At 50.8% G+C, this 24,940-nt stretch overlaps 1 long non-coding RNA gene across 1 annotated transcript; it reads left to right on the top strand.

The window, feature by feature from the left end:
* The first annotated feature begins 15,381 nt into the window (after positions 1-15,381).
* Positions 15,382-24,724, top strand: LOC141277189 (uncharacterized). The gene is made up of 3 exons (XR_012328161.1): positions 15,382-15,490; positions 22,545-22,659; positions 22,736-24,724. It is a non-coding gene; the product is annotated as an uncharacterized lncRNA (long non-coding RNA).
* Positions 24,725-24,940: the final 216 nt, after the last annotated feature.

Genomic DNA, 24,940 nt, shown 5'->3' with positions numbered 1-24,940 from the left:
GATATTAGACATGCACCTGTCGCTCCGTGGGGCCGACGTGAGCAGGGACTGAACAGCAGGTGTGTCTGGGGAGTTGCTATTGTGTCAGGAATCCATGAACACACTCCTCTCAGTCTGGTGTGGCCTGCAGACATCACAGCCCCAGCACGTAGAATCCACTAGAACAAAGTTAACAACAGGAGACTTTCAAAAGAAGATAACATGGTGGCAGATTTTTCCTTTCCATAACACAGTACAGGAGAGCTTTGCCCATCTAGTTCTAAAAAGAGGGGTCAAGTCTCATAACCCAAATGCTGAAGCTCTTCAGACAAAAACATTGAATAGTTCAAAAGCATGGAGTCAGGCCTCAGGGTTCCTCACGCTCAGGACTACCGACATCTGGGGCTGGTCATTTCTTTGTTGTATTGAAGGGAGCTGTCCTGTGCATCACAGAATGTTGAGAGATATCCCTGGCCTCTACCCACCAGATGCCCTAGCACCCCTCTGAACCCAGAGTTATTGACAACAGCCAAAAGTGTCTCCAGACATTGCCAGGAGAGGAGGGAAGAACCATCCCCATGTTGAGAACCGTCGGGCTTGGGAAAGGAGGAGCTGGGAGAACCCAGCTCAGAGTGGACACTTTGAGGGCACAGACTGATGAATGGGCTACATGTGCCCTGGGCCCCAGAGCTGGCCTTGGTTGCTGGCTGAGCAACAGGAAGGCTTGGCAGGAGTGGGAGGAGCCAGGCAGTGGGAGGAGCCAGCAAAACACACTCCGACATATCTGCCAGCCTTGAGTCGTGAAGTCTGGGCTTTTTCCAGAATGGCAGCCATAGGGATTTGTGTGTGAGAGAGGACTGGAACGGTGGACTTCTTTCAGACTCACCCACTGTGGCTCTGATTAATTTAAGAGCTATGGAGTCCACCGGGTGCCTGACACTGCCAGGTGCTGGGATACACAGCTGAGAGGGGAAGAGACCCTGTGCTCTGTCCCCTGCTGGAACAAAAGCTCCACGGGGACAAGAATGTTGGGTTTTGCAGAACCTATAGTAGGTGTTCAATATATACCTGCTGAATGGAGGAATGAGAGATGGGAGTTTTCAGCCTGGCTGGGGGACGGACACATAAACAGATAGTTATACGGAGCCAAGGAAAACTTTGTGGACCCCTGAGCAGAATCAGGAAGCATCGGAAGAAGCCTGCCAGCTAAGAGCGCCAGGCAGAAGGCACAGCATGTGGCAAGACATGAAGGTGAGAGAGAGACAGAGAGAGACAGAGCATTGCTGGCTGTGTGTATTAGTTTCCTACTGCTGCTGTAACAAATTACCACAAGCTTAGGCACTTAAAACAACATGTTTACTCTCTTGTAGTTCTGGATGTCAGAAGTCTAAAATCAGTCTTGCTGAATGTTACAGACTAAATTGTGTTCCTCCTCCCAAATTCATATATTGAAGCCCTAACCCCCAATGTGACTGTATTTGGAGAGAGGGTCTTTAAGGAGAAAATTAAGGTTAAATGAGGTCATAAGGGTGGGGGCCTATTCCGATAGGACTGATGTCCTTTTTCTTGGCCACGCTGCATGGCTTGCAGCATCTTAGTTCCCCGAGCAGGGATTGAACCCTGGCCCTTGGCAGTGAAAGCGCAGAGTCCTAACCACTGGACCACCAGGGAATTCCCAGGACTGGTGTCCTTATAAGAAAAGAAAGAGATACCAGAGAGCTCTCTCATTTTTTCTCCATATGCACAGAGAAAAGGTCAGGTGAGGGCACAGTGAGAAGTCAGTTATGTCCAAGCCGGGAAGAGAGCCCTCACCAAAAATCAAATTTTCCAGCTCCTTGATCTTGGACTTCCAGCCACCAGAACTGTGAGATAACAGATTTCTGCTGTCTAAACCACCTAGACTATGATATTTTGTTATGGCTTACCCAGTAGACCATACCCGGGGCTAAAAGCAAAGTGTCAGGGTTATGTTCCTGTGGAGGCTCTAGGGGAGAATACGCTGCCCGGCCTTCCCCAGCTTCTAGAGGCCACCTGCATTCCTTGTCTCATGGCCCCTTCCTCAATTCGCTCCAGCCTCGGTTCCTGTTGTCACCTCTCCTTCTCTGACTCTGACCGTCCTGCTTCCCTCTGATAAGGATCCTTGAGATTACAGGGGCCCACCGGAATAATTCAGGACACTCTCCCCATCTCGAGGTCCTTAACTATAGTCACACTGAAAAATTCCTTTTGCCACGTGAGGGCACATAGTCATGGGTTCTGGGGACCGGGATGTGGACGTCTTCGGAGGACGCTTATTCTGCCTACCACACTTTGGTCAGCCAAAGAGCAGCTTGTGCAGTGTGTGTGTTAGGGGCTGGGGGTGCCATGAGGACACAGAAAGAATCTGGGTCAAGACTTTGTGTACCAGGTCTAGTTGTTAAAAACATCAACTTGAATCGGTTCCTCCTGAGGACCCAAGCCATATCCAGCAGAGTGGAGCAGCAACAGTAACCCCTGTGGTCTTCTCTCTTACTTACTAGTACCAGAAACCCAATTCATTTTAGCTTAAAGGGGGGAAAACCTATGAGCTCCGATCTGAAAACTTCACGATGGGCCAGCTTCAGCTTCAGGTACATCAAGATCTGTGAGGTCAAATGATGTCATCAGGTCTCCATCCTTCTCTAAGATAAAGTCTCTCTAGGAGCAGATTGTGGGGGCAGGGGTGTCACCTGAAACCTAAAACTTGCCGTTTTTCCAATTCACCTGCCCTCACCAGCAGGAAGGAGAGCTCCTGCCCAGCAGCAAATTCCTGGGAGGGCTCTGATTGGCCAGCTTGGGGCATGTGCTTATGCCTAAGCCAATCACTGCAGTCAGAGGTGTGAATGGGTACCCTGATTGGCAGGCTCTGAGTCATGGGCCCACCCCTGAGGAGAGGAGGGCCGGGTCTTGGAAATGCTGGGAACAGCGTGATAGTGGGCTGCTGCTACCAGGGGATGGGAGGGGTGCTGGTCCTGCAGAAACAGCAGTGCCCCCTGGTTGGGGTGGCCTTGTTGAGGCTCCTCCCAGCTTTAGCTGTGCAGTCATCCTTCCAGTGGACACCCCAGTCTCTGGGGACCTTTCTGTCCCTGAAACCAGAGGAGTCCGATCACAGCACATAGGGTGGTTCAGGCCTCCTTCCTCTGCCTTCTGGGTCACCACCTTGTCCTGGGTGAGCGGCCACCTTGTGGGTTCTGCCACTGATTTTGGGGCACCTTGGTGTCTGAGACCCCCTCGTACCACCCACAAGGATGTTAGAAATACAATCTCAACCTAAAATAAATGTCTAATAGATTAAAGGGAAGTCGCTAAGAAGTTTTACTTAAATTCCAACACACCAGGCCTAGACAGGAGGCCAGGTCTACAGAGCATCACTCCATCCCCTGAACGGCCTAAGACGTAAGAGACAGCATCGCTCCAAGTCTGGGCTAGAGGTGAGCAGTGGGATGACAGAGGTTTCCTTTGAAAACAAACCATATATTCTGCACCCAGTAGGTGATTAGCAGATGTTTTCTGATGGATGTAGGCTGTTAGAGAATGGAACCAAAATAATTCCCATCACTGAAAAATAAAAACGTGGCCATATCCTGTGCCACATCCCCTTGGGCCTTGGGGAAGAGCATCTATTCTACAAAAGTACTCTGAAGTTCCTCTGTGTGCCAGGCTCTGGAGGGCAGTGCAGCAGGCAGTCCCTGGGTGCTGCGTCCCTCCCTCCCATGCCTGCTCTGGTCCCTGGTCCCTGGTCCCGAGCCCATCCTTCCCACCCTGTCCTCACCCTGACCCAGCAAGCAGGGCTTGGCTAGCCTGACCTGTTTTGCCTTCTAAGTGGAAACAGTCTGCTGAAAAAGAAAGTCAGCTCAGGGCAGAACCCAGTAACTCTTGATTCATGTTCACCTCTGACCAAGACAGAAACCCAGCTGTGGTTATCAGAGAGCAAGTGAGAGGCTGGGAGTGGGAGTTGGGGGGCAGAAGGAGGAGGAGGGGTTACGGGGAGGGATGTTGGGGGGAATAGAGAAGTTCTGAATCACGGGATCTTATTCATGGGGCAGATGTGGCCACAGGATGGGATGGGGCGAGGGTAGGGAGTCCGAGTCCTATGCCGAGGGCAGGCTGCACGGACCAGGGCTTCTGCATCCCCTGCCTCCCTCCTGCCCCCCTCCCCAGAGTGCACGGCATTTCCTAGGAAGAGTGGAGGCCGCAACTATCCCTGAGATCAAGGGCGTGGAGATGGTCCCAGGCCTGAGAGGAGTGAGCTGGCCTGGTCTATGGGAGTGAATGAGTCAACAGTCACCTGAATCCTGCTAGCACATTACCAGGGGACCAGGGAGGTGGCCTTGGCAGAGCCCTGGAGCAAACGTCCCCAACTGAGCAGGGCGAGGCCGGGCAAGACCCAGCAGGCCCGGGACCCACTGAACCCCCAGGGCCAAACCTGCCTGATTGGCCAACCCGTGGAACTGAGATGGAAACCCCCAGCCTGTGGCCAACAACTGCCAAAACCATTTGAAAGGGAAAGTCTCCCACTGGTTAGAAACTTCAGACTTTGCAAAGGTCAGGATTAATGAGCAAATCGGTTGCTTAGAGATCCTTAGACAGGCAGTGGAGGGCACAGGACCGGGACCTAGAGGCCAGAATGGAGAAAGTGGGCCTGGGGGCAGCCCGTCAGCAAGCTGGTTCCCGTGGGGTCAGCTCTCAGGTTGGCGATGGTGGCCTCACCCTGGCCTGAGACTCCACGCAGGGAACAGCTCTCGTCCCAGGAGCCTGAGCCAATGTCCTAACTCTTCCCATAGCCACAGGAAACTTCCAGGGAACTGGGACCTCCAAGCCCAGAGAGAACGCCTCCAAAATTCCTTGGGATTTTTCTTTTCTAGTGAACCGAGTGTCTATTTATAGATGTGGAAATATGCATGGAGAAAGGACTGGAAGGAAATACGTAAAATGTTCACATGCTTGTTTTCTTCTTTTTGGTGCTGTTTTATAAATTTAAAAAAAGACTCTCAAGATAAGAAAAAGGATTTTTTTTAATAAAATTAATCTTGATATAAGTATTCATGCTTGTTATAGAAAAGTGGGAAGGAGAAATTAGAAATCACCCACGGCACTGTCAACCATTAACGTCTCACTGTGTTTTCTTTCACTATTTCTCCTCTGCAGACATGTCTGATGTAAGGTTGTTGTTTGTTTCACATAGCCGTGATCACCTTACATTATTACAAACCTTTTTCATGTGACCACAAAATCAACAAAGCATCTTTTAAAATGTCTATCTAATATTTATGCAGTAGATAGTACCATTACTCCTGTAGCCATTCTCCCATGTTAGCATATACAGGTAGTTTCCAGTTCTTCACGGTTATAAATAACACTGCTGTGAACATCTTCATCTGGAAAAGTCTTTCATTTTTTGGAGATTATTGTCTTCAGATTCTCACATTTCCAGATGTGGGATTACAGTGTGAAAGGTGGCCACACATGAAGTAACAGGGTGAACTTGAACCCAGTTAGTCTCCCTCCCAACTCCCCAGCCTTTAATCCTAACAAAGGGTGTTGAAAGAAAAATAGGAATGAGGCTCCTCTGGGGACAGGGCAGGGGTGGGATCTCTCCTGCCTCCCCCATGCCCCCTCCCCGACCCCATCCACCCAACACATGTGGTTTTTATCATTAGCAGTGGTGTCGGCTGTGAGCCCAGCCCTGCCACATTTGACAGGATGCTGCGGGGGGTGAAGAGGACTGAAAGACTCCCCAGCAGAGTTGGGGAGCTAAGGTCTTAAGAATGAGCAGCTTGGACCACGAGGGAGAAACCCCTTGAGCCACGAGTGGGAAGGCTTCTCACACATGATGCACCAGCCACATCTTCCAAGGTGGGTAGGGTTCCTGCTGACAGAGCCGAGGAAAGCACTCTCCCAGGGCTGGGGCCCCGGGTTGGCAGTTAGGGCCCATGCAGAGGAACCCAGGAGGTAAGAAAGCAGTGAGAGGCCAGGCTGACATAGGGGCAAGTCAGTTCCAGGTGGGCACATACGGAACTGATCCCCCAGTACAGCCCCGGGGATGTGAGGCAAAGCCCCGCCCCCCCGTTCAGTGTCTTGGAGCATTTCCGAAGTTTCTTCACCTTGCAAGCAACCCAGCCTCTGGCCTCCCCCACCCCACTCCAGGCCTATCTCCCACTCAACCCTCGTAGCCACTGCCTCCCTGGTCCCTCCCTGGTTCCCGTTGTTCTGTGGAGACCACAGCATCCTGTCCTGGCCCAGGAGGGCTGCTGCATACGCCGAGGGTGAGCGACTTCCTGTTCCAGCCAGACTCCGTGGGGGGTCCTGTCTCCTGGCTGGCCCAGCCCCAGAACAGAGGGCAGGCTCACGCTCACACACACACACACACACTCACTCCCACCTTCACACACCCTCTCCACCCTCCCCGTGGCTCAGAACACCTTGCCCTGCTGCCCCACGAGAGGAGAAGGGTCCTGGTCAACGGGACCAGCTGGCTGGTGTCCACTGCCCCCAGCAGTTGCAGCCCCCGCCTCAGCTCCTGCCCCCTCCATGGACACAGGGGGACACGCCCAGAGGAAGGACCCAGGTCCCAACCCCAGTCCCACCACTTGGGAAGAGACTGGGCTCAGAGCCTGTTTCCCTGCCTGCAGGGGGCTTGAGCAACTAAAGGACGTAACGCGTGCTAAGGGCTGGGCATGGTGGGAGCTATGTGAGTCCCACGGATGGGACTGTAAGTGGCAGAGTTAAATATCACCACCATTAGAAGACCTCACACGTTAGGTACCAGGCCGGCGCCAGGGCCCCGGGGCTGAGCGCCCTGCCGCTGCTCTCTGTGCCCCAGGCTGAAGCCCAAACCCAGCAGCCCGGGCCCTGCCCAGCTTCCTGCCAGCCAGACACACCCAGACAGCATTCATCCCCAAACTGGGGCAGCTCCGCCCTCGACCTGGGGACCCCTCGGCCCCTCCTCCCCAAGGGCCTTGATCAATAAGCATTTTATAACTATTTTATAACTGCCCTCAGCTCTTCCTCTTTGCTCTGATCACCGTGGTGCTTTTCTTCCCTCCAGCCCTGGGGTGCACGCTGCCCCCTCCCCCTTTTCTGGCCTCAGAGCCCCTTTCTGCTCCATCTTTCCCTGTCCTCTCTGCCCACATCCCACCCCGAACCGCTTCACCACTTCACACCCATCCCCGCCTCCCTCTCCCCCTCCCACCTCCTCCACACCTGCAGCCTCTTTCCATGACCTCCTCCCCCTCCCCTCTGACGGCTGACCATCCTTGCCACCTCATCAGACCAAGCTAGCTCCCTGGAGCCCGGCCAAAATTTCAGCCCAAGAGAGTCCTCTCCTTGGAGCAGTCTCTCCGCAGACGAGGGCTGCAGTGGGGAACGAGGTGATTCCAATGGGAGCGTCAGGAGAGCAGAACCGGGCGTGACCAGTGTGAACCGGGCTCAAGGGCCACACCTGTGTCCATCCTGCCGGGAGCTCCAGATGGCTGGGGAACTCTCGTTGGCTCTGCCCTCCCTCTCTCTGGGGCCAGGCGGTCATCCGAGAGGCACATATTGGGGCAGACTGGGCTGAGGCCTCCTGCCTGTCCTGGAATAGCACTCCTGCTACACTTGGAGAGATGCCCACGGCCAGGGACCGTGCAAGCACCCAGCCCCTCCTGCAGAGCCGTGAGCCCATCCCAGGCTGATCTGGCCCATGGCAGCTGGGAGGCCCGGCTCTGCCCCCAGCAATCTGCCCAGGACCTTCCTGTGGGCTGCAGGTGGGGATCTGTACCTCGGCTGGGAAAATTCTACCCTGGCCATGGTGCCCAGGGCACACTCACATTGGTGGCAGGCATTTGAAATTCATCTGCCCAGGATGGTTCACCTCGTGTGGGGCTGCTTGTCATGAATTCGGCGCCACCAGGTGAGAAACACAAATGCAGTTCACTCTGCTCTGCGCTCTGTACAGCATGGCAGCCAGGTTTGGGACCAGACAGACGTGAGTCTGAGACCCAGCAATGCCTCTTCTTAGCTGTGTGACCCCAGCAAGTTACTTAACCTCTCTGAGCATCAGCTTCCTCATCTGTAAAATGGCGACTGTCAGAGAACGTACCTCTAGGATTTGGAAAGTGAAATCAGCTCGTGCTTCTAAAGCCAGGCACAGGGTGGGCACTCAAACGTCTCCTCGGAAAGAAGTAGCAGTAGATGCTGTCATTGATATTATTTCTCAGCTCGGAGTATAGGAAATGAGGCGTTGTCCCAGACGCCCAGGTGGGGACAGCAGCCCCAGAGCCCCAGGACAGGACCAAACGGTGGAATTTGAGCACGAGGCCTGACCCAGGCTTTCCCCATCTTTGCAACCTGGAGCCCACCCTCTCCCACACCCCAGAGACAGAAAGGGAGAATGAGTCCATACCGGGTTTGTTTCCACTCGCTCTCAAAGGAACAGCAGGCCAAGCTCTGCTGGGCTGCCCATTTGCTTTCGTCAGCATTGCTGCTCTATCAGGCTGTTGTCACTGGATGAAGGATCGCGGTAACCCTGCTGGTTTCCAGGGCTTGCGGGGGAGATAACACCCGACTTCCGCTCTGCTTCTCCCTCTTCCAAGAGGGCTGTTTCCTTCTGTCCTTCATCCTTTTCTTCTCCAAGAGGTCCCAGGTGGTAAACGGGTGGGTGGATAGACATCACAGTACAGGTGGAAGCAGGAACCGGTTGCTGTGAGACATAGAACCGTCCTCCTAGTTTCACCTTCTTTTCCTATGTGAGCCTTTGCCCGGCAGAATTAGGTATGAGAAAACCACTCCCACCCACTACATACACGCACCCCAATTTTAAAAAAATTTTTAACATCTTCATTGAGATATAATTTACTTACAATAAGCTGTACCCACTTAAAGTGTACAATTCAATGAGTTTTAGCAGATGAATACGCCTGTGAAACTACCACCACAATCAAGATAAAATCCAACTCTATTTAACTGGCTATGGGTGGCCCATCTGTATTATTCACGGCATTTTTATTGGCAGATGGCAGGAACTCAACTCACACTGCCTAGGCAAAGAAAGGGGAATACTGATTTGTGTAACCGGAACATTCAGGAATATATCAGCTTCGGGTATGACTGGATTCAGGAGTTCAAGTGACATCATGAGTGTCCCTTTGCTCACTTGCTTTGTCTCTAAGAAATTCTCTCCCTGTGGCTGACAAGGTGGCTGCTGAAAGCCCCAGAATAACATACTATATCTCTTTATCAGTGCCAAGGGAAAGAAATGGTCTTCTCTGATAGCCCTAAGAACTCTGATACAGCACCTCTGGGTCACGTGCCCATCCCCAGATGGGGCAGAATCAGCACCACTGATGTGCTGTGAAGGTTCAGTGATGACATGTTTGTAGCTTGAAACTGGCCATGGTGGGAGCACAGGCAGACCTCAGAGATCCTGCGGGTTCGGTTCCAGACCACTGCAATAAAGCAAATATCACACTTAAGTGGGTCACGTGATTTTACAGTTCCTCAGTACATATAAAAATTATGTTTACACATAATTTTTATATAATTATGTAGTCTATGACAGACTACATAATTATGTAGTCTACTACGTGTGCAATAGCATTATGTCTTTAAAAACAATGTACAAAGCTTAATTTCAAAATATTTTATTCCCAAAAAAATGTTAACCATCTTCTGACAACGCCAGGTTGCCACAAAACTTCAATTTGTAAAAAACACAGTATCTGTGGAGCGCCATAAGGCAAAGCACAATAAAAGGAGGTGTGCCTGTATTTACACCACGGAAATTGGCAAACGCTAGAAATCAGGGCTTCCGCACTCCACCCCCCCTAGAGCCAGCTGTTGAACACAAACACACCACAGGAGTCGGCCTACCTAAACCAATGAAACAGGTTCTCCTGAGGAAAGACACATTCTGTTACCGAAAGAGGGGAATTAGAGGGGGGTCAGACAGAAACAACAGAAGAACTCCACTTGGTTCACGCAGAGCTGCCTAGAGCAGATGTCAGAAAGGAATCTTCCAGGGTTTCCTCCCACCCAAAACCCTCGTGAGAACACTGACCAGGCCGAGGCCGGACCCGCCACAGAAACAGTCCAGCCAACGTGCAGGAGAAGTGTCCAGGCTCTGTTCCCCAGCCTCCACCTCCCCCCACCACTGCCAGTCACGGAAAATTCAGGAACTTTCTGAGCCCTCCACTTTCTGCAAAGCCATACCAGCAACCAGAACCATGATTTTCAGCTTGTTCAGCTCTTTTAAAACAACTCTTTCAAAGCAGCCCAGAAATGGGGGCTGTGGCTTGATTTGAGGTTAAACAAATAAGTGTCATTTACCCAGCGACACTCTAGGAATGAGAGGTTTCTTAAGGCAAATTCCCCAGCTACGTGCTCCAGAAAAACTACTGCCCCCAATTGCTGGGTTCTAGTCCACTGTTCTCCATTTCTGAAGATATCTGGGTTGCTTCCGGCTGCGCTCTGCACAGAGCATTTGGACTGAGGGCACACAGCCTCTAGGCTGTGTCAGCCTCCCACCCAGTGCCCACAGGACCCTGGAGCTCCGGGGTATTTCTTGGCCTGCTGGCAGATGACCCCCCTCCAGCCAAGGGAGCCAGGCCAGACTGCTGCTATCTGAAGCAGACCGCTTTTCTTCCCATGTTTTGAGGGTAGGCAAGAATGAGAAAAAGGAAGAAGAGAAAAAAACAACCCAACAACCACATTCTCAGACAAATAAAACTCAGCTCTACCAGACAGGAAAGCTGAGCTTCTCAGCACATAGGGTGCAGGAGCAACTCAACAGAGAAATTTTCCTTTTCTCTCTGAGAGATATCAGTCTTTGGGCCCCTGCTGGAAACCTGGGCCAAGAGTTTTCAGCTCTCCCTACTCTACGCACGAAGTACCCGGCAGCAGAATCAATGGTGCTCCCCAAGTATGCCATTTGCTCCCCTGCCTTTCCCAGCTGTGCCGTGTGACTCGTTTGGGCTGATGAAATTGAGCAGAAGGGATGCATGTCATTGCAGGCGGAAACAGTAAAAAGCCCAGGCCGTGATCGCCAGTCTCTCTTTCCTGGCCACTCTGACCATGGAAGCCAAGTGTTCCAGATAGTGTGGCTATAAGATGACGGAGATTCCGCCCGCCTGGGTCCCTGAGTGAGTCTGTGGAGCAGAACTGCCTGCTGATCTGCTGGGATGTACAGCGTGAGCAAAACCCTGGTTGTGTTCAGCCACTGAGACCCAGGGTTGGTTTGTTATTGCAGCATTACCTGGCATGGTCTGACTGATTCAAGCTCTGGTGTACTTTGCCATGTTGTCACTGGGAGAGCCCAGCATGCAAGAGGTGGAAAACCACACTTCCTCCCTTTCTGGCCAACAGCCTTCACCCAAAGGATTGCTTATATTCAGGGGCCCACGGTTCCCTGTCTCACCAAAGATTTAAGGAACTTCTCTGAGGCTTGGGCCTGTGCCTTCCTTTGAATTTCTTTGCAGCACTTGGTTGAACACAAGCATAGAAATGGTCATCTCTCACATTCTCTCATTGAACAGGAAACGAGGCACTGTCACTGGTGATCCCCCATGAGGAAGGTGGGATTGCCTTAATTCCTGTGTTAAAGATGAGAACATTGAAGCTCAGAGGGAGTTAATGTCCTCCTGAGGTTGCACAGCTAATTAAGGAACTTGAACCTAGGTCTGTGCCTGTCATCACAACACTGGTATTTCTCAAAATGTAGCTCATAGACTCCGAGGTGGGGCCTGGGAATCTGCATTCTCAGAGCCCAGCGTGCTAACCATTACACCATGGAACTGCACAGGAATCTGCATTTTCAAAGCTCCTCAGGCAATAGTGATGCTCGCTAAGTTTGAGAACATTTACACCACCTGCTTCCGTCAGACAAAGCCACCACCAGAGTGGTGGGGTTTGAGGGGTGCAGGAAAGGACCACCTCTCCAACTAAAACAACATAATGTCTCCCCTGCCAGATAGCTCGTGAAATTCTCCCCAAAGAGCCCTTTCTTTGGGTTCAAATACAAGTTGTCCTAGAAACACGTGAGGCTTTCTCGTGAATTAACTCAGATTATCCCCGTCTTACAGACGGAACAACCGTCTGTAAGACGTCACTCTGCAAGGGAAGTTTCTGCAGGGAAACAAGACCTTGCTCTGAAAGCGCGCATCCAGCTGGAGGCTGCAGACGGGGATGTCCTGGACTACAGGAAGAGGCTGAGCCTCATGGGGTTGGGGGTGGGAGGAGGACTCCAAGGAGAAGAAAGAAATGCAACTGCAGGAGGTGGTTAAACCCTCTCACAGGAGAAAGAGTCAGAAAGAACTGGAGTAAAGTCTCAGCCTTACTATTTACTACCTGGGTGAACTTGCAAAAGTTACTTCATCTCTCTGAGCTTCAGTTTTCTCATCTGTGAAATGGAACTACTCACAGAACCTACCCGTAGTTAGGCTGCTGTAAGAATCAAATGTGTTTGCACATCCATAACAGTTATTGTTTATCCATCCCTTACCATCTGCCAGCAGCCGTTCTAAGTGATTCACATATATTGACTCACTTAAACATCACAACTATCCCATGACGTGGTTACTGCTTTACCCATTTTATAAATGAGGCAACAGAGGCACAGAGACGTGAAGTAACTTGCCCAAGGCTGCAGAGCTCATAAGTGTCAGAGTCAACATCTGAACCTAGTTGGTCAGACTTCAGAAGCAATGACCCTGGGGACTTGCCTGGTGGTTCAGTGGTTAAGACTCTGAGCTTTCAATGCAGGGGGTGAGGGTTCAATCCCTGGTCGGGGAACTAAGATCCCAAATGCTGTGCGGTGCGGCCAAAAAAAACCCCAAAGAGGCAATGACCCTAATGGCTACATTCAGGGTGTAAGTGGAAGCCTTATCTCAAAGGGAAGGATGCCACTGGAGGAGGGCTGGAGTGGAGTCTGTTGAAGGCTGGAGTCCCTGTTGCTCATGTCCAAATGCAGTCTGAATGGCAGCCGTAATTATCAACACAAATACCAGCACTCTTGCTCTGCCTCCAAGCCAGGCAGTGTCCTGGGAACAATGTTTTAGTTGTTGTTTTCTCTCTTTTGCCTTTTTAGTGCATCCCCTTAAATAAGCTGCAGTGTTGCAAGTAGAAAAGGGAACCAGCATGTCTTGAGCAGTTACTACAGGCAACATTCCGTATCAGGCAACTCCATGTGTCTCATTGGGCCTCACAATTTCATGAAACAGAGATTATTGTCTCCATTTTACGGATGAGGAAAGTGGGCCTAGAGAGGTTAAATGACTTGCAGCAAATCAGCAGCACGGTGCTGCTTCAAACCCTTGTCTGTTGACTCCAGAGCCACTTATGAGAAGTGATGGCAAGCCAGGGCTTTTAGATGCAACCCCCGAAGATGAAGCTCCCTGTTCCTCACCCATTCCTCCACGTGCTGAGTATTTTTGAAAGGCTGCTCTAGGCCAGGCACCAGCTTAGTGACCGTGGCAACCCCGCTTCGGCTTCATTCTATTCAGCAGGGATGCAGGTCTATCTTAATAGTATATTTGGAGAGATTTCTATTGTCCCCGGGATCTGTGAGGGCCGACCACCAGCCCAGGGGCTGCTTCGCGGGGCTTGGGGGACTCAGCCTCCTCCTGGGAGAATCCAGGCTCTGGGTGTTTCAGGAAATGTCTGACCTGCCAGGTTTCCGTGTGACTGATCAGTTAGAGCTGAGGAAGGGGGGTCGGCGGCCGGGAGGGGAGGTTTCCCGTCAGCCCAGCTTTTGTCTCGCACATGAGCCCGAGACAGACAAACCACAACCACAGACTCGACCAGCTGTGGAAGCATTGAACAGGAAACCCAGAACATCTGGTGCCCCACTTCCTCTGAAGGCTGTGCGAGTCTGGGTGTGTGTGTGTGTGTGTCCCTGCCTGTGTGCACGTCTGTTTTCTCTCCCTCTGTTGTTTAGTGGGATGGGGATGCAGACAGGGTTGGAAACCACAGGCCTTGTGGTGACAAGGGAGCCTGACACCCGCTCTCCAACCCTTACGGTGCCACAACCCTCCTCAGACAGTGACCCAGGATCTGACCCACCCTCACAGGCCACCCTCCAACACCTAGCTTCAAGTCACCACGCACTTCAAGAAAAGGATTTTTTTTTCCTTTAGGATTTGGGTGGTTTTAGTGGAATTTGTTTGGGGATGAGGTGGGAGGGCTCTGCTTAAATCTAATTTGGCCTCAGCACACAGACTCACAGAAAGCAGCGTCTGGATGAAGGCTGTTTTTAAAACAATTTGAGGAGAACCTGTGGATGACCTCTGAGGCTGTGTGCCGGTCAGGGGGCTGTTTTCCCACTAGTCGTGTTGTCCTCTGTGTAAGGCCTGAGAAAGACAGGCACTGAGAGGGGAAGAAATGTAAGGAAGTGGAAAGAATACCCCCCCCACCCCCCAACCAGGGCACGAAGTTTAACTCTCACGTCTGTCATCTTTAGGAGGTAGGGTTATGCTCATTTTTACAAATCATGAAATTGAGGTGCAGATGGAGTTCAGAACTCACCCAAGATCATTCAGCAAGAAAGGAGCAGGGCCAAACATCAAGACCAAACCTGACTCCTGGCTGCACCGTATCTCCTAGATCTCACTTCATTCTTTCAATGAACAGTAATCATGCCCCCCACACAACTGGTGTTCAATGAATGTTTCTTGAATGAATCAATGAAATGAGCTGTCACGGATGGCAGGGGCTGGCCTCATCACTGTGTCCCCAGGGCTCAGCACCAGTGGGTGCTTCCTAAGTTCCAGAACAGTGACACTTCATTTACCTGGAGGTCATTTACTTAGCCAGGTCAACTGCTTGGATCCTGGCTAAAAGTCTGAACGGAGGTAAAAGGAACCACAAGCTGTCCACAGAAGTCGCAAATCCTTAAAAGTTCAAATACTTGGCTCGGAGACCTTCTCAGGCCCTCAGTCGGAGTCTGGTTACCCTTTCTTTACAACTCGTGCTAATAAGTTTGCTTGCTGACCTTACAAGCGTTGGCTGAAAAGCTTCCTGCGAGAGGAAGCTTGCTGGCAACACAATCTGGGAATTCAACTAGCATTTTCAGACTAGTAGGTGGCATTATGGATGGAACAACGCACCAGGAGAGGTAACAGGCGAGACAAACTGCCCGATTCTCCGATATCTGCTAGCTTTGAGAAAGCCAGTTGGAACTATAGCATCTCTGACGATTTCTCTGGCCAAAATTAAAGGAACAGCAGCGAGAGCACGCAGACCTCAACTGTGCTCGCTCACGACTTGGTGTTTAAGAGCTACACATGCGCCAACCTGAGATGACACATGTGCAGTGTCGGAGGCCGTGCTCGTTTTCGTCGGCAGAGCCCACTTCTGAGCTGGGACTGACGTCATGCAAAGCGCCGCGGGGGCATGACGTCATCCGAGTGCGCCTCCCACGGTGCCGAAGCCCCCGGGCTCCTACTAAGGTGTTGCTGTGGAGACGGGGCGCCGAGCCCCACTCCCGAGACGGGATTGGAGGAGAGCTGGTCATCTGACGTTGGTGAGGTTTCGAAAGCGCGCGGGAGGCGCTGTGGGGCGCTCTCTGCGCGGTTCTCCTGGCAAGTGAGATACTTTCCCGCAGTTCTGCCCGGCAATTTCCGGGAACGCCCCGCCCCCGCCAAATTAGAGTCAGAGCCCAAAATTCAATTTGAGGGGCTTCTTGACTTACGGTAGTAAATTTCGGATGTACCTCTTGTCCAAGTAAAGTACAAATTCAAAGTGCCCGAGACCCTATTCTGCGTGGGGCAGGAGGCCCCGTTAAGGCTTAAGTTTATCACTTAAACAGCGTAGGGATGGGAAGAAGAGTCTGGACCAGAAGACTTAGTCCTAGGGGCAACCTAACCTTTTTTTAAAATAAATTTATTTATTTACTTATTTTTGGCTGCGTTGGGTCGTCGTTGCTGCACGTGGGCTTTTTCTAGTTGCAACGAGCGGGGCCTACTCATTATTGTGGCTTCTCTTGTTGCGGAGCACGGGCTCTAGGTGCGCGGGCTTCAGTAGTTGTGGTGCATGGGCTCAGTACTTGTGGCTCGCGGGCTCTAGAGCGCAGGCTCAGTAGTTGTGGTGCACGGGCTTGGTTGCTCTGCGGTATGTGGGATCTTCCCGGACCAGGGCTTGAACCCGTGTCCCCTGCATTGGCAGGCGGATTCTTAACGACTGCACCACCAGGGAAGTCCCAACCTAAACTGTTTGAGTCTCAATTTCTTCTCCGTGAGATCTTTCCCATAAGCATATAAATATATTATTTCTTCCTTCCTAAGAAATCCTTTCCTTGACTCCATTTCTCCCTCCAGTTCACACCTCATCTCTCTCTCCTTTCTCTGAATACCAGAGCTCCTTGAAAGAGTGCCTACAGTCACAGTCTCCAGCTCTCCCCAGGCTTTGTCGAACCCTTTTCCTGCATACTCACTTTCTTCCCCATCTTCTTCTCACCTGCTCTGTCAGCAACGTTTGAAACAGTTTATCACCTCTCCTCTGAGAAACACTCTCTTCACTTGCCTTGCAGGACTGCACACTCTTGATTTTCTTCCTTGTACTTCTCAGTCTCAATTTATGGTTCCTCCTCATTCCCCTGACCTTTCAATGTAACAGTACCCCCAGGACTGGCTCCTTGGATTTCTCTCTCTTTTCACTTAATATATCTTGGTGACCTCATGTAGTTTCATGACTTTAAAGACCATCTATATGCTGACGAGAGCCTCTCCCCTGAATCTCAATACCTGAGTTTACAACTACCTATTTGGCATCAAAACTTGGATGCCTAGTCAACTGCTCAAACTCATCATGTCCAAACAGGATTCCTGAGCTTCTCTGCCAAAAGATGCTTCACCCGTGCTCTTCCTTATCTCAGAGAATGGAACCTCTGTCCTTCTAGCTTCTCAGCCTCCAAACCTTGTGTTCTTCATCCCGCATCCAATCTGTCAGCAAATCCTATTGGCTTTTTCTTTAAAATATACCCAGAATCCTACCTCCACGGACACCACCTTAGACCCAGCCCCTCATCTCTCACGGATTATTGTAAATGGGTTGTTGTAATTGCCTCCAAACGGTTCTCCCAGATTCTACCTTTACCCCTCTCTTCCTCAGTCGATGTTCACATAATGACAGCCTGAGTAATTCTGTTAAAAGTCATAACATGTGGCTCCTTTTGAGCAAAACCTTCCAAAGACACCCCTCTCACCCAAGTAGAAGGCAACGTTCAATCATGGCCAGGAGTGTCCTCCACCACCCGGCGCCTGGCAGCTTGCTGAGCCACCGCTCCTAACTCCTAACTTCAGCTCCCCCACTGCCTCTACTGCAGCCACGTAGGTCATTTTGCCAGGCTTCCTTATGCCTCCAGGACACTGGACTTGCTTTTACCTCTGCATGGAGCTTGTCCTCAAATAGCCCCAAGGCTCCGCCTCTCAATGTACACTCCCCCTCTCAATGTACACTCAGACACTCCTTCTCTAACCTCTGATTTTAAGTTACACATCTGCCTCCGTAATCCCACATTCCCATTGGGCTTCATGGCATTTATCACCTCCTAATATACTATGAAACTTACTTCTTTATCTTATGTGACATCCCTCTCCACATGAAGGCAATGATTTTGTTTTGTCATGGCTGCATCCCAAGTTCCTAGACAGAGACCAGCAAGCGACAGGTGCTCAAGAAGCAGCTGCTGGGTGAGTGGATGCATTTCAAGATCAGAGGGTTCAGTACTGGTTTCAAGCCAGAGCTTTAGGGGCTTGTGTTCCAGTCCTCCTTTGCCACTTAGCTGCTTTGAGGCCTTTAGGAAGTTTAACTGAATCTCAATTTCCTCATTTTTTAAAATTAATTAATTTATTTATTTGTTTGTTTATTTATTTATTTTTGGCTGCATTGGGTCTTCAGTGCTGCATGCGGGCTTTTCTCTAGTTGCGGAGAGTGGGGGTTGCTCTTCCTTGTGGTGTGTGGGCTTCTCATTGTGGTGGCTTCTCTTGTTGCAGAGCACGGGCTCTAGGCTCACGGACTTCAGTAGTTGTGGCACGTGGGCTCAGTAGTTGTGGCACACGGGCTTAGTTGCTCTGTGGCATGTGGGATCTTCCCAGACCAGGGCTTGAACCCATGTCCCCTGCATTGGCAGGCGGATTCTTAACCACTTCCACAGGGAAGTCCTCGATTTCCTCATTTTTAATGTCAGTGAAATAATACTTCTTTCATTCAACAATATGGAACCCCCCTCCATGTGACCAGCAAGCACTGTGCTAGTTGCTGGAGACTCTACAGAGAACCTAAATGCACATTTCCTCACTGCTCTGGAGTCTAGAGCCTGAGGAGGGGATACAGATAATATCCCTGTAGTCCTCCAAGTAAGTGACTATTTGCAAACTGTGATAAGTGTGACAGAGGAAAAGCAATATAGTGCTGAAGGGGGAGGGGTGGGGAGAATCTCTCCAGCGGAGTGACTTCTTAAGTATTAGTCAGCTTGGGCTGCCGCAACAAATACCACAGGCCAGGTGGCTTAAAAACAACAGACATTTATTTTCTCACAGTTCTGGAGGCTGGAAGTCCAAGATCAAGGTGCTGGCAGGGTTGGTTCCCCCGAGGCCTCTCTCCGTGGCTTGCAGGAGGCTGCCTTCTCCCTGCGTCCTCACATGGTCTTTCCTCTGTGCACTTGCAGCGCTGGTGTCTCTTCAGATGGTTCTAATCTCTTCTTATAAAGACTCCAGCCAGATCGGCTTTGGGCCCACACTAATGGCCTCATTTTAACATACTTACCTCATTAGAGGCTCTATCTCCAAATGCAGTAACATTCTGAGGTCCTGGAGTTAGAACTTCAACATATGATGGGGCGGGGGGCACCGTTTAGCTCATGGCATTAATTAAGATCCAAAGGATGTTGGGCTTCCCTGGTGGCACAGTGGTTAAGAATCCTCCTGCCAATGCAGAGGACACGACTCCAAGCCCTGGTCCAGGAAGATCCCACATGCCGCGGAGCAACTAAGCCCATGCGCCACAACTACTGAGCCTGCGCTCTAGAGCCCGCAAGCCACAACTACTGAAGCCTGTGCACCTAGAGCCCGTGCTCCACAACAAGAGAGCCACCACCATGAGAAGCCCGTGCACTGCAAAGAAGAGCAGCCCCCCGCTCACCGCAACTAGAGAAAGCCCACGTGCAGCAATGAAGACCCAACGCAGCCAAAAATAAAATGAATAAATTAAAAAATAAAAAAAGGATGCATAGGAAGGAGAGATGGGACAAGGGGAACCCCAGGGAGAAGGAAGAATATGCACAGAAATCCCATGGCTGGAAGGAGTGTGACAGCTTGGAAGAAATGACAGCCCCATGTGGCCTGAGCTCGGGGTGAGGGGTCTTGGTACGAGATACGCTGGGGTTTGGGGGGAGCAGCCCACACAGAGCCCTGGAGGCCACCTAGGCCTGTGGTTGGTGATGTGGTAGGTGTCGTCTTATGAAAAGATTCCTCTGACCACGGTGGGTGGAGGGAGGCTGTCCCCAGCTCCAGGGTTGTGGTGTGCTGAGGGCTACCTGATAGGTTACACGGTGAGTGTCGCACTCAAGGGCTCAATAAAGGGTTAACTGTGAGTGTTTTTAATAATGCCCCCCCGACACAGTTGATGGGGAGACTGATGAAAAAGAGACCAGGCAGGGCTTAATAAACTGAAGTGATAAACACAGAAGCACAGTAAGGAGAAGCATGAAGAAGGACGGAGCCTCCACATTTGGGGGCTCTGGATATAATACAGCTTAGACAGATGTGATTTATGATTAAAACTGAGAGTTTGAGATGAAACTAACGCAAAAGAGAAAAGGTGTAGATAGAGCAGTTGAATGCTTACCCCCTACGTCTGTCTCCTAGAAGCCAAAATACAGTGGAAATGATTTGGTAAGAAGGAGCGCTCGTCTTTTTTATTTTTTTTTCAGGCCCAGCTAAAATCTTCCCTTAGGTTTTACCTTGGGGAAATGGATACACAGCAGGTAGTCCTAAAAGACTTGGAGGGAAGAAGGGGTGGTCATCTCCCATAGGCTCTCAGTAATGATGGGGGAGTGGGCGGTGTTCCCATTTCATTCCTAGAATTCGTATCAGGAAGTGAAACCCGGTGTCACTTCCCTCCCACCTTCAACTTGAGTGGTGAGTCTGCCCTCTGATGACTTAAGGCAGCAAAGACTCATTGCCTCTTTGTGTTGGAGGGAACCAAGATGAGCATTTCATCCCAGTGGCGAAAGAGCAATAACTATCCACTTTGATACTCCGGACAGAGGGCCATCTGCCAGTGATTGGGAATCTACAGGGCAGCCCATCCTAAGCTGGGGCAGAATGAACTGTTAGAATCTGCTTTGTAATATTAGGCCACATCTATGTCTTGTAAGTCTTGGCCTGGCCTTGAGGAGCTACACAGACCATGATCCCTCCTCTTTATAGTGTCAAGTATTTGACAATAGCTGTATGGTCCCCTTCTGAGGCCTCCAAGTCTTCTGTCCCCAAACCGAACACCCCCCTCCCCCCAAAAGTGTTCTTTTCTTAACAGTAATTTTATGAATATCCTCGTACATAAATCTTAACTTAACTGTCTTTGGATACATTTCTATAAGCGAAACTACTGGGGCAAATGGTACGTTTTATAGTTTTTGCTCTGTGTTTCCAGATTACCCTCCAGAAAGGGTGATTTTGTTTGTACCTCTTACAAAAGAGCCTGTTTCCCCACACCCTCGCCACCAAACTGGGGAATTTTCATCCCTTTAAGCACTGCCAATCTGATAGGGGAGAGTGATTATCTCATGCTTGCCTTCATTTGTATTTCTTTGATTACGGGTGAAGTTGGACATGTTTTCCAATCACATCCTATACTTTTGCAATCAAGTTTTGGAGCTGGACGCAGGAGCTTACATGTATTCCAGTTAAATTTTATCTTGCTGGATTCCACCAATCATTCCTTCCTGCTGAGATAATTTGGATCCTGGTTCTGTGATTCCAACATATTGGCCTTCCCACACAGCCTTGTGTTATTTGCATGGTTGATAAGCAGTTATCTTTGGCTTCATCCAAGTTGTTGATAGAATGTTAAAGAGTTTAGGGCCAAGGATAGAACGGCTTGGCAGGTCCCTGGAGAAAGCCTTGGGAGGACACTGTCCCATGTGCTGTTAGGATTCTACCTGACCACGCCCAGGAGCCGTGGCCTGTGGGTGGAGCCTTCACCTGGGACAGGGGCCAGGCACAGACTCCAGCCCGGACACTAATCGGCTGTATGGTCTTGAGCAAGTGGTGTCACCTTAAAGGGAGATGTGACACATGATTATCTATTTTCTCTTCAGGCTCTGGAGGCCTTTTTGTCACTATTTTGTCCATAAAGATTTCATGAGAACCTTTCAAACTATAGTCAAAAGTCATCACTCTGGGACTTCCCTGGAGGTCCAGTGGTTAAGACTCCATGCTTTCACTGCAGGGGGCACAGGTTCGATCCCTGGTCAGGGAACTAAGATCCTGCATGCTGCACGGTGCAGCCAAAAAAAAAACGATGTATAGATATAGATAGATATATAGATACAAAGTCATCACTCTATGGCAAACGCTCAGCAAACTTACTAATCTAATGAAAGACGTTCCTTCGATGGTCAATATTGACCCTTATGCTCGCCCTTTCTAAATGCTGGTCCACCATTCATGTGATTATCTGCTTTAGAATTTTGCCCAGGATCAACACTAAGCTCACTGGCTTTCCATTTATCCAATTCGTAATTTTTTTAAAATTTGGGACATTTGCCTCCATTCTGCATGATTCCTGAAAGGACTCTGAGCATCGGAAGTGTCCCGTGCTCCCTGCAGAGACAGGGCGGTTCTGCCTCCCTGGTTGTTTTCTTTCATATCATGAAGGAACACGTCACTGGGATTGTCTCCTCTGCTCCCAGCATGGACAGAGGGTCCAGGGAATCTGAGGAGGGTTAATAAATAACTTGGACAATATTGACAAGGAAGCAGGTAGAATGGCCCAGTTTGAGGGGAAAGAGGGTCTTTGTGAGGCTGAGGTTTGCCAGCTGTTCTTGTCTTTGGCTGAAGAAACAGCTCCAGTGGGCCTGGGAGAGGGGCCTCTGGTTATCCAGCTCCGGGCATAATGAAGGAAACAGGCATCAACGGCATCGCCTTGATGACACACGATGGGACTTTCCTTTGAGTGGCTTCCATATCAAAAATCAGACAAGACTATGCTAAGGAAGGAACAGTAAACACCCCCATGTAACAGATAAAGAAACTAAAAGACAAATTAGGTCACTGATTTAAGTGACATAATGAGTCAGTCCTAACTCTGGCCATCTGACTTCTTACAGCCATGTCTGCGAGGTAGCTGTTGATTTTCACCTTGTAAATTTACCACTAACGTACGTAAAAATGGTCGTTCCTTGCCATGTGTTGTTGCTCAGACTAATAATAACCATAAGAATGATAATAAAGACTGATACTTAGCTCTCCTGTATGTGTGCCAAGCACTGTCCTAAGTGCTGCGCATGAGTTAACCCTTTAATCCTGACAGCGCCCCTGAAGGCTCAGTGCTGTTTTCACTTGGTTTTTTCACAGATTATGAGACGGAGGCACAGAACAGAGTTTAGGCGACCTGCCTGAGGTCACACAGCCCTGAAGGGGCACAGCTGGGGTTGGGACTCAGGCAGCCCGGCTCCCCAAGTCAGGAGAGGTGAGTAAATGAGGACGAAAATGGAATAGCTAGTGGAAGTTATTTCTCCCCCAAATTGTGAATGTCTTGCCAACAGTGGTCTCAACTGCTGTGGAGGAACAAACCGACTCACCCCCTGAACGAGCTGCACGAAAAGGAAGGAGGAGCCACGTGGAAACAGGAGCTCGGGGTGTGAATAACCTGTCGGGTGGGCGCACAGGCTCTGTGGAATCCCGAGGGGACGGCATAAACCTACAGTGAGTGTGACCATGACGTGGGACACACAAACACCAGGACCCAGGATTACAACCAAGCCAGATCCGTGAGACGGGGCCTCGCTCCACGGGCCCCCGCCTTCCAGTAACAGGATTGCGAGTGCAGTGACCACTGGCGCAGGGGAAGGAAGGGCTGCAGACCCGGCCAGGACTGGGCTCTGATCGGCAGAGTCCCAGTATTGTCTTCCAGTTGCTAGACTACGCTGCTTTCCAGTACATGATTAGGGATATAAAAACTAAAATGTAAGGAAAGCATTTTCATACAAATAATTTCAACCGCAACGAGGCAAACTGGCTTCTGATGAAGTTGGCAAGGGCAGGTAATGAACTCACTCCAGTTGACATATTGAGAGTTGCTCTCTCCAGATCCAACTGGCAGCTTCATAATTATGGAAACGTCCGTGTTGTTTCCACTTATCCAGGGTTAGGCCTGCTGGTATCTGATTCAGTGTTTACTTCATGAATGAGGTCAGTTCCCAGCACAGCTGGGGTTTCAGCAAAGGAACCAGAGCCGCTGGTCAGCAGACAGCGTTCCCAATCACCTCTGAGCGTGGATGTCAGGGCCGCCTTCTCACAGCTCACCCACGCTGGCCACTCTCTCTGGCATTTTCTGGGGCTTGGCTCTCCTCCCTGCTCTGCAGACGGAACCCGAGCTGCAGCCTGAATGTGATGAGATCACATCCAAGTTTCCCACAGCCCAGCGGTTCACTCTTCAACCTGCCCCCCGGCATTGCGACATCTCGCCCCTTCTGAGGTTCAGAACTGCCAGGAAACCGGGTCGCTGTTTAAAATTATTTATTCCAGGCTGGTTCCACTTGTGTGGCGTGAGAGTGACTCAGAATACCTTGGAAGCCACCTCCAGAGGTAACTATGTCCCACAGGCCAGAGCATTCTCTGGGCCAACTCCCCACACTGGGGAAAACAGGAACAAAAGCTCACGAGGGCTCAGAACACTCGTTTACGGAGTGACATCCCCAAAGTTCACGGAGGTGACAGGGAAGCCTGCTGAGGGCAGAGAGGAGGGGCGGCGCTCCAGGTGACTGCAGCAGCGGCTGCAGGGGTCTTCAGCGTCACCGATCTGCTCCCCTGCGTCCCGAGCCGCAGCCTTGGGACAGCAGCAGCGACAGAGCGTGGGCCCAAGTCTGGGGCGGCTCTCTCAGCTCTGGCGGGAATGGCTTTACCTCAGCGAGAGAAGGTGGTAGGAGCTTAGGGACAGCGACCTGGTTTGGGGTGCACAACGATCGTGGGAATCATATGCTGAGACGGTTTCACGCAAAATCTGTGGGCTGTGGGGGGAATCTGGAGTAGGACGTGGTTTAGGAGCATGAGGCAAAGGCAGATTCAACAAGGAGGCTTCCTCCTTCTCACGCTGACAAGGCAGAGTATGTGCCACGACACACGTTGTCACCGCCTAACAGACCGGGGGCTGCTGACACAGGTGCAAGAGAACAGCGTGGAAGAGCCACAGTCCCAGATGTGAAGAGGTGAGCTCTCTCCTCCACTGACCTCAGCAGAGGGCGTTTTAGGATAAAGACTTCACTCTCTCTCTCATCTCAAGGGTTGGTCCAGCGGCCACGGGAGACTTCAGAACGTCTCTGCCCACCGGAGGGTCTAAAGAGCCTGTTCGACTCGAGTCAGATTCAATCACTTCCCTGACATGCTCCCTCAAGAGCACAACCTGCCTCAGCCCCAGGATGCTCCGTCCACCCATTCCTGTGACCCAGACCCCCGTTACTTGCTGGCAATTCTGTTGCCCGTTGTATCCACCGTTGTCATGTCAACTTCTAGTCTAAATGATCTTTTCCCTTGAATATGCTTCTGGAAGTTTTTGAAGATGAGGCCCTGAACAAAGTTCATTCCTCACCCTCTCTGGCCTCGTCACCTTGGCCCTCTGCCCGCTTGGCTGCCGCTGCTGACACTTGAACGTACCAGACACACGTGCACCTCAGGGCCTTGGCACGCGCTGCTTCCTCCGCCTGGAATACTCTCTCTGGGCTGTCCACGTGGCTCCATCAATCAATCCCTTC

This window comes from Tursiops truncatus, chromosome 1 (genome assembly GCF_011762595.2).
Source record: "Tursiops truncatus isolate mTurTru1 chromosome 1, mTurTru1.mat.Y, whole genome shotgun sequence".
In the NCBI taxonomy this organism is placed as follows: domain Eukaryota; kingdom Metazoa; phylum Chordata; class Mammalia; order Artiodactyla; family Delphinidae; genus Tursiops; species Tursiops truncatus.
The sequence above is the reverse complement of the archived record's forward strand: the minus strand, read 5'-3'. Positions and strand labels throughout refer to the sequence as shown.